The sequence below is a fragment of the Miscanthus floridulus genome, chromosome 6 (genome assembly GCF_019320115.1).
Source record: "Miscanthus floridulus cultivar M001 chromosome 6, ASM1932011v1, whole genome shotgun sequence".
Lineage (NCBI taxonomy): Eukaryota > Viridiplantae > Streptophyta > Magnoliopsida > Poales > Poaceae > Miscanthus > Miscanthus floridulus.
The window spans coordinates 33,964,540-33,974,587 of NC_089585.1; the positions used below are offsets into that span (position 1 = coordinate 33,964,540).

Sequence of the window (10,048 nt, forward strand, 5' to 3'; positions counted from 1 at the left end):
TCAATTCAACGCACACTGCCCCTTTAGCCGGTGACACATTGCCTTCAAAATCTTTCAACATCATATCGGTTTTGGTCAAGTCTTGATCTCCTTTACCAAGTTTCCGATACATCACGTAAGGCATAATATTAATCGCAGCCCCTCCATCAATAAGTACCTTAGACACAGGCTGCCCATCAACTCTGCCCTTCACAAATAAAGCCTTAAGATGCTGTCTCTCGTCATCGGTAGGTTTCTCAAAAACAGCCATCATTGGATCTAGTGTTAGCTGAGCTACTTGATCAGAGAGAACAACTTCTTCCTCATTATCAGATAGTGCCAGAAACTCCATCGGCAACATGAATACCATATTAACATCTGCCGATGGACCCTTATTTTTGTGTTTTACCTGCCACTGCTGATGACCAGGCCTTTCATTGGAGGAATTTTCCTCTTGGTATAAATCCTCTTGACGCTCACGTTGCATCCTCCTTCTCTGCGTCTTTGTCAGACCCTCTGGGCACCATCGAGGAAACTTGGTTTTCCAAACCGGCTGATAACAAGTCCTAGTTGGTTCTACACGACGTATATTAGGGTCCCTGTAGAATATTTCCTCATCGGGAACTCTTGCGTTTGCCATCTCCTCAAGCTCCTCTTGATTCCTTGGAAAATATCCAGCGCGTTTACCAAGCCTCTCATGTACACTAAGTCTGCCCCCCAGCCGATCATGCACTGATGCTCTGCCTCTGATCGGCTCGTTGATAGACAAACCCTGATTACCACGTTGAAGCCTCCTTTCTGAACGATTAACTCCGTAATAACCATTACACTCAGGGCAATTTTCAACAGTTGGCAATTTAATACCTTCTTCCCAGCAATGGATGAAAAACGGACATCTCCAATGATCTTTATGTCGATTCCATTCTTCCTGACGTCTCATTTCTTGCTGTTGCCGATATCGGTCATTACGTTGATGCCAACCCTCCTGCTGCCTTCGATGAGTAATCACAATGCCAGGTCGAGGAGGATTTTTGGAACTACTGCTTTCTCCTAGCAAACCCTTACTCTTTGCATCATCGGTAGTTATCCGATGTTGGGGGTCTACTGACGCGTTTTTCTCAGCAGCCTCTGACGTCAATACCTTAGTCTTTCCTTTGGCATCCAACATATTTGCTGGAAAAGGGTGTTGATCAATTTTCATCGGCTTCTGGGTCTTGGAAGTACCAAACTTAATTCTCCCAGATTCAATAGCCGATTGTAACTGTTGCCTGAATACCTTGCACTCATTTGTACTGTGTGAAGTTGCATTGTGCCATTTGCAGTACAAAATCTTCTTCAACTCTTCTGCCGATGGGATCACATGATTAGGTGACAGCTTAATTTGGCCCTCTTGAAGCAGAAGATCAAATATTTTATCGGCCTTGGTGATATCAAAGGTAAACTTTTCTGGCTCTTTTTGACCAAAGGGACATGATATCGGCTTTTTATTCTTAACCCACTCAGCTAAGCCGATAACTGGTTCTTCATCAGAGTCAGAATCTCCTACTTCTTCAACAAATGATACCTTTTTACTCCAGTTCTTTTTTGATTCAAAAACCCTAGTATCTTGATCAGAGATCCTTTGCACAAGATGACTGAGACTTTCAAACTCCTGAGAAGCATATCTGTCCTTAAGATGTGGCAATAACCCTTGGAAAGCCAGATCGGCAAGCTGCCGATCATCCAGCACCAGGCTGTAGCACTTATTTTTTACATCTCGTAGCCTTTGCACAAAGCTCTCTACCGATTCATCATTACGCTGTCTCAATTTTACTAAATCGGTAAGCTTCTTTTCATGGATTCCAGCAAAGAAATACTTATGGAATTGTTTTTCTAGATCAACCCAAGTAATAATAGAATTTGGTGGTAATGAAATGAACCATGTAAATGCTGATCCAGACAAAGATGATGAAAATAATCGGACTCTTAATTCATCTCTGTTAGCTGCCTCTCCACATTGAATAATGAAACGATTGACATGTTCCATTGTTGATGTATCATCTTGCCCAGAGAATTTAGTGAAATCCGGTACCTTGTACCGATTTGGGAGAGGAATTAAATCGTATGCAGGAGGGTATGGAGTTCGATAAGAATAAGTATTGACCTTGGGCTTTATCCCAAACTGATCCTTCACAATTTCTGCTATCTTATCGGCCCAAAAAGCATCAGCCTCCTGCTGACGAACTGGTTGAATTTCTATAGGAGGTGCCTGCTGACATCCCTCCACATATCTTTGTGGCCCACGATCTCCAGCAATCGGCATATTTGCCGTTACTTGTGGTCCATTAGCCTGTTGGAAAGGATTCATCGGCTGGGCTGCCGATGCTTGATTCTGGAAACCAGCTTGCATATGACCTTGTTGAATCCCTGCAACCTGCTGATTTCGCTGAACTGTATGTTGAACAGGTAACTGTCCTGACCAATCATTATTAGAACTCATCGGTACAAAACTTACCGATGGCTGGTAATTTGCTGATATTGTTGGATAATTATAACTGGTTTGAGGCATGAACTGAACCCCAGTTTGACTTATAGCAGGGGCTTTCTGCTGCATCGGCAGTAAGCTCGCCGATGGGCTTGAATTGAATATTTGAACCATAGGCATCTGGAAACCTCCTGGAGTTGGTTGCGCAGAAGTAGTCGCGGCATATTGAGGCACTTGAGCCATCGGCGAAACAGCCGATGGTATAGGCGCTCTTCCTACTGCATCAAACACTTGAGGTAATCTAGGATTGAAAGCAGAGGACTCTGGAGGCATGCCATATCCCCACCAATTAGTAGGAATCTGGCTATTCTGAGTTTGATATACATTAAGGACACCCTCAGTAGAGAGGTTATCTATGCACCTGCCTTTCATGAACAACCTTGTGTACCAGGCTAACTGCCCCTTAGTTGATATTGTAGATGACCCTCGTTCCCTAAAAACAACTTTGACTGAGTGGTTTTGTGCTAATAGGGTGTACCCATCTGCCCGAGAACTAACGTATATAGACTTCCCTACTAGGTGGGTTTGGGATAAAAAGGATAGAGCTTGGTATCCCCGCAAAGGATCCAAGAAAATTGGGAGGGCTATATATAAACCCTAGCTGTGGTGAGCTGTACTACCTACGTATGCTCTTGAATGTTGCCAAAGGTGCTACATCCTATGAGAATCTTCGAACTATCGCTGGTGTTATGTACCCAACATTTAAAGATGCCTGTCAGGCGCTTGGCCTTCTTGGAGACGACAATGAGTGGCGTGAGGCTCTTAGAGAAGCATCTGTCTGGGGATCAGCCGCTCAAATGCGCCAGCTTCTTGTTACTATAGTACTTTTTTGCTTAGTTTGCGACGCGTCCTCCTTGTTCTCTGAGTTCTATCTTATTTCACTGATGATATACATCATAAAATCAAGAGGATGCTGCAACTACCATTCTATACGGTTCTAGAATAGCATATTAAAAACCATGTTTTAGTAGAGCTTGATAATTTATTTAGTAAGAATGGTGCCTCGATGACTGACTATGGTTTTCTGAAACCTGATCTTAGCCTTTGTAACAAGGTGAAAAATAGGCTGCTATCAGAGGAATTGGCTTATGATCCTATCAGTCTTATGCATATCTATGACAGCCTTGTGAATCGATTAAATTTTAAGCAAAAACATATATACGATGTTGTTGTACAATCAGTTTATGAAAAGTCTGGCCAATGTTTTTTTGTTTATGGCTATGGTGGCACTGGAAAAACATTTCTTTGGAATGCAATCATTTCGCGGTTACGGTCTGAAAAACTTATTGTTCTTGCAGTAGCCTCTTCAGGGGTTGCTGCACTCTTGCTCCCTGGAGGACGTACTACACATTCCCGTTTTAAAATTCCTATAGTCATTGATGAGTCATCTGTTTGTGAGATTAGAAGGGGCTCATTCCTAGCAGATTTAATAGTCCAATGCTCTTTGATAATATGGGATGAGGCCCCAATGACCCATAGACACTGTTTTGAGTCACTAGATTGCAGCATGCGTGACATTCTTGGTAAACTGGACTCTTCCAATTTTCATAAGCTCTTTGGTGGGAAAATGGTGCTACTTGGTGGAGATTTTCACCAAGTATTACCTGTTGTCGAGGGTCGGAGTAGATTAGAAACCATAGATGCATCCATAACTAACTCCTACATCTGGAAGCACATTAAGATACTAAGACTTACAGTGAACATGCGTCTGCTTGCCATGGCAGATAGTGGGTTACCTATAGAGCAAGTGAAAGAATTTAATGACTGGGTGTTAAGTATTGGAGATGGTACTGCACAAGGAACTGTGCATAGTGACGATGGAGAGTTCGAGTTAGTAGAAATACCACATGATGTTTTAATCCCAAGGTTAGAGTCAGCCATTGATGATATAATAAGATCTACATACCCAAACTTAGCCACATTATACTCGGATCCAGCTTACTTAAGGGAAAGAGCTATTATCTCTCCAAAAAATGACACTATCGATGAAATTAATGGATGTGTCCTCTCTTTAATCCCAGGCCATGAAAAGGTATACCTTAGCTCAGATGCATTGGTTGAGTCTTCAAAGGAACATGGTAATTTAGACTTGCTTTATCCAGTTGAGTTTCTTAATTCGCTGCAGTTCAAAGGCATTCCTCCTCATAAGCTTGCACTTAAGATTGGTTCGCCTGTGATGCTTCTACATAATCTAAATCAAAGTGCAGGCCTCTGTAATGGTACATGTCTTATAATAACGCAATTAGGTGATCGAGTTGAGGAGGCTCAGATAATTACAGGATCACACGCTGCTGAAAAAGTTATCCTTCCTCATATTGCCTTGCACGTATCAAGTACCAAATGGCCCTTTGTACTTAGTAGGCGGCAATTTCCAATTCGTCTATGTTATGCAATGACCATAAACAAGAGCCAAGGACAAACCTTGCAGAATGTTGGCCTCTACTTGCCACGCCCAGTTTTTAGCCATGGGCAACTGTATGTTGCTATATCACGCGTAACATCTAGGAAAGGTCTTAAGGTCCTAATTGATGATGATACAGGTTTAGATTGCACCATCACCCAGAACATTGTATACAAGGAGGTGCTTCAGGCCCTGTGGTAACTATCGGTCCATGGCGCCAATCGTTAGCCTCTGTTCCGCATGTTAATGCCTATTTAAATGGTGTATGCTTACAACTTGCGTCTTACTGAAGGTCGTACTCGGTCTAATGATTCCTTTGCTTATGATTAAACAACAGATGGCCTATAACATGTTGTCAGAGATTAACCCAATGAAGTACAATTGGCGTGTCAAGGTTAGAGCCGCAAGGATATGGCAGTTTTCTGGCACTTCCAAGGGGAAGGAATTTAGCTCAATGGAACTCATTCTCGTTGATGAAGAGGTGCACCAGTTAGCATATCTAATTTGTTTTTAGATATATCTGTCCTTGTTACCTTTACTCTCTATATTATTCTACAGGGCCTAGGGGTCACAGCCTGCATTGGGCAGAAAAACCTTGACAAGTTTTCTAGATCCATATCTGAAGGCCATTCCTATTATATAAGAAATTTCCAAGTCAGCAAGCAAGCACGGAAGTTCAGAGCTATACCTAGCATGTACACCATATTTTTCACACCGTGGACCATTATTGAAGAAATCCCTCTTGAGTTGCCCGCCAGCCTGCCGCTCTATGTATTTAACTTTGTGGATTTTGGAGATTTAGATGATAAAGCAAGGTATGGGGATGGCTTAATAGGTATGCACCCTAACGAATTCTACAAAACTAAATTGTGCTTATATGCTTAGGTAGACAAACTGTAATGCGGTATACCTATTGTACTATATCTAATGATGTGTTCATTCAACAGATGTCATTGGGCAACTCACTGTCGTGCATCCGATGGTGCATTCTAGCAGTTTGAATGGCCCATCTATAAGGCGGGAAGTGGAGCTGCACGATCTAGAGTATGATTGCTATTTTTTCACGGTCATTTGGAAAACCCTTTATAAAGAGGTTACTAAAATAGGTTGCGTTCTTAATATCGCAGTGATCGCGTTTTATCGATGACTTTATGGGGTGAGCATGCAACGTCTTTTGAGGACCAGTTCCTTATTGAGACTATAGGAAACGATGAGGCGGTTGTGATCATTTTTGCTAGGGGTCCAAGCAAGGCTATTTCTAGGTGGTGCTAACTCGTGCTAACCATTGATATTTAGTGCTGAATCAAATTTAGAGTTCTGATCCAAGCATCCATTTTTGTTTTGCAAATAGGTTCGGCCAGCTGCCGGAGCCATGCAGCAACGAAATGGTACATAAATATTGACATCCCTGAGGTTAATGCTTTCCGTGCTAGGTATGCGTTACTCTCCTTCGTCTTGTTAAGTTCTATAGATGCATGTCTGCTTGAATCTTTTCTTATTTGCTCCCCTCTTTTCTCCATAGCTTACAAGGAAGAGGCTCTAAGGTTCAACTTCTACCAGTGGGTGCTGATGCTGTAGCTAGTGGCTGTGACGAGGAAAATGCTAATAGGAAGATTGTGTCCGAACTCTTGTCCTTAAACCCCCATGAAGATAATGTAATGCATGGTCCCATCTATATTTATATCCATATGTATTATAGTGTAATGGTTAACTTGTTGCCTTCCACATTGCATTAGGATGTACGCTTTACATGCCATGCAAGTATAAGGGAAATAGATGTCACAAATGGTTGGTGGTACAAAGGTTGCAGCGTATGTAAGAAGGGTTTGAAGGCAACACTCCAAGGGTTTGAATGTGTAAACTATGCTGAGACGGAGCCCATGATCGTTCCCAGGTAAGATTCTTTATCTGCTAAGACCATGCCTCTAACCTTTATGTGGTGATGAACATTGGTTTCCTAATACGTTTTCTCGATGCATGCATAGCTACAAGCTAAATGTCGTCATCGAAGATGCCACTGGCCGTGGGAAAATATTTATGTTTGGAGGTGTAGCTGAGCAGGTCGTAAGGCGGACTATTGCTAATCTTGTGGAAGAAAGTTCGCCAAACTAGATTTTATTGCTTGCGGCCCTGCGTGCTATTGTAGGCCGCAGCTATGTGTTCCAAGTAGTTATCAGTGAATAGACTTTTAGGACAGGACAGCTGTGTTTTCAGGCCAGAAGGTTATTCAATCCTCCAAGTGTACATGAAAGCGTTCCTGCTAATGTCACTCCCGGTAATAAAGAAGCAAGTGATGGGCCGTCTGATGCAATTACAGAGTCTGCCATTCCTGGTGAAAGCACTCCACCTCTAAATGCTCGTACCTTCACTCCCCCAAAAAATTCATCCGCCAAGGGAAAGGAGGCAACTGGTGCTGTTCATGAGGACTATGGGTATGACTTTTGTCCCTAATGTTAGCTTTGTCTTGTATATGCATGCACTACCTGTTGCATGACCTTAGCAAGTATATCCTCCTTGGTATAAATAGGTAGATAAAATGTTATTTGTTGGAGCATTCTAATTTTATCTTCCCCATGCAGGAACGTGCTGGGAAATAAACGACCATGATCTGCTCGCAAGGAGTTATTTCCTTCCAAAAAAGAGAAACAAAGGTTATCTAATTTACTTGGTATTGTTTCTAAGTATAAACAACATGCATGGACCATATAATGACCAACAATCCTTTCAAGTTGCAGTGAGGCGTGAAGCTCCATCTTTATGGTCTCCACCACCATATATCATCCACCCTGTCTACTACTACCGCTAAATAAAGAGTCTGCCTTGTCGCTTGTGCTATGGCAGTGATGTATCTGTACCTAAGAGTACAATAATCCATCTAGCATTAGTAGACTATTTGCAGTGTCCTATTTCGTCCCTTGGCTGACTGGTGCCCTGGTGTCACCTATGTATGAAGCCAATCCTAAATAAAAAGTTAACAGGGACATTTTCTATTTGATGTACTTGTCCAGTACTGTTTTGTACCACCTACGTGTGAAGTAGTTTTGAATATATAATGTTATCTTCTCCTACGAGTTTCTGGCTAGCCATTTGTGACATTTCTAGTGCTATGTTTCTAACCTAATTATTTTGTTTTATGAGAAAACTATATTTGGCACCATTCCATAGTTATATGTGAGACTGTTTCCAGCTTTACAAGGTACCTATTTTTGAGCTATGTTGGTGATGCCGCTAGCCTACTATCTTCTAACACTCAAATAGCAATAGAACTCTAGCAATGGTATTCGATGGCACGTCATTATTGGGATTCAATAAAAAAGATCACATTCCATCCATTAGGTCCTCATAGTACAACACTAACTCCAAAGACATCATGTCCAGCATCGAATAAAATACATAGCCCATCCAAAGTGTGCTGCTATGATAGGCAGCCACTATTGACCTTGCTATTAGGAAACATAACTAGGTTGAACAAAATATACACAAACTTAGTGATAGATTGTAGCCATCGACTGACATTGGTCCCGTACCATTGTCATCCTTCATCAGGGCTTTAAATTTTTTTAGCTTTCCCTAGATTAGTGTCGTCTATGACATCCTCCTTGTTTGTGCCGCTTCCTGCTAGATTTGTGTTGTCCATGCTGTCCTTCATGGCACCAGTTCCTCCTAAGACAGGCTCTGTCCAAAAATCATATGGAAAAAGCTCTAGTGGTTTCCTACAGTACAAGTGTAGCGGCTTATGTAAGAAACTGAAGCCGGTATGTACTACATATATATTCAAACGATTTAGCTCCTATATCATTATGGGCTCAAAATGTGTCCCAGTAACATATATAATTAAAACATATACCACTGTTGTGCTGCATGCGTTTTGATATCATGTGTTAGAAACAATTTCAAACAATCAGAACTTTATCTGGTAAACTAATACATTAATGATATTGCCCACTAAGAATATATCATAAATAAAAATTTGAGCCAATTACTCTTGGGGATTTTTTGGGAGCTCCACTTGTATAATGATATACCTTTTGCATCCTGCGGTTGAGCTTCCATGCGTAACTCCTTCCGACCCTGTAGAATCATGTGCACCATTAATAAATATCCTTGTGCATGTGTACCCCATACCTCGATAGAAAAGGCAACAGCAACCCACTTAGACTACATCTTAAATATAGCTTCATACCTTGATTGGCTGTGCATCTTGCCTCATCCTTGCTGTGTCCTTCACGTGAGAGTCGTGAGGGACCAATTCCCTTGGAGTATGCCTCTAGGCTGTTTGGGACATAAGGACCAGTGAAAGACATGGATTGGATTGCTCCAATAGATTCTGCAGGTTCATTAGGCACAATGTATCCTCTCTTCACACGGACACTCCTCCATTTGTTATCTGATGGTACTGGTAATCCAGATGCCAACTGTGAGGCGCTATGCTTTTGTTGTGGCTATGAGAGATGCATACTTTGTCCAGTTTCAGCATGAATATACACGTCATGAAGCTGAGAGTTGATGCCAACTCTAACAAAAATGGGAAAAAGTTCAGGCCCAACCGTAACAATGAGTGCCCTTACATAGTCACGGTTGTCCCTGGTAGCTTCAACACATTCCATCTTTTCAAACTTATAGAAATAATCAAGAATGCCCTTTACATCATCCCAACCCCAACATTCTCTAGGCAATCCGCTTATCCTCACCCAAAACCTTTGCAGCGTTCCATGTGCTCCTATACTCTCCTCCCATCTCCTCACTACCAAAGCATTATTGGAACCAAATAATACCTGCCCAATTGTAGCCCTCTCTAAGATGCTTATGGATGGAAACTCGATGAGATAAGTTCTAGGAGCTACTAGAACTGCTTTCCAAGGGTACTCTAAATTATAGACCTCCCGTAGTATGCCTTGAACAACCTCTGGAGTGGATTCTGAAGGACCCAAGGTTGATGCAATTGCACATCTCTTTAGTGTGTTTACTCTAGCCTCACGATCTTTGCTAGGCCCTAGCCAGATGAACTGAGGAAAATAAATAGAGTGTTGTTTACCTCCACATTAAAATTTTGCTGGAACGCTCACCAATCTAGCGCACTTAGATTGTTCTTCTTCCTTCCTTCCACCCTCCATCCTTGTAATTTTGTTGGTGCTATGGCCATT

The 10,048-nt window shown here is 41.9% G+C and overlaps 1 pseudogene; it reads left to right on the forward strand.

Annotated features, from left to right (window-relative positions):
* The first annotated feature begins 5,241 nt into the window (after window positions 1–5,241).
* LOC136460466 (uncharacterized) lies at window positions 5,242–7,172 on the forward strand (annotated as a pseudogene).
* The last annotated feature ends 2,876 nt before the right edge of the window (window positions 7,173–10,048 follow it).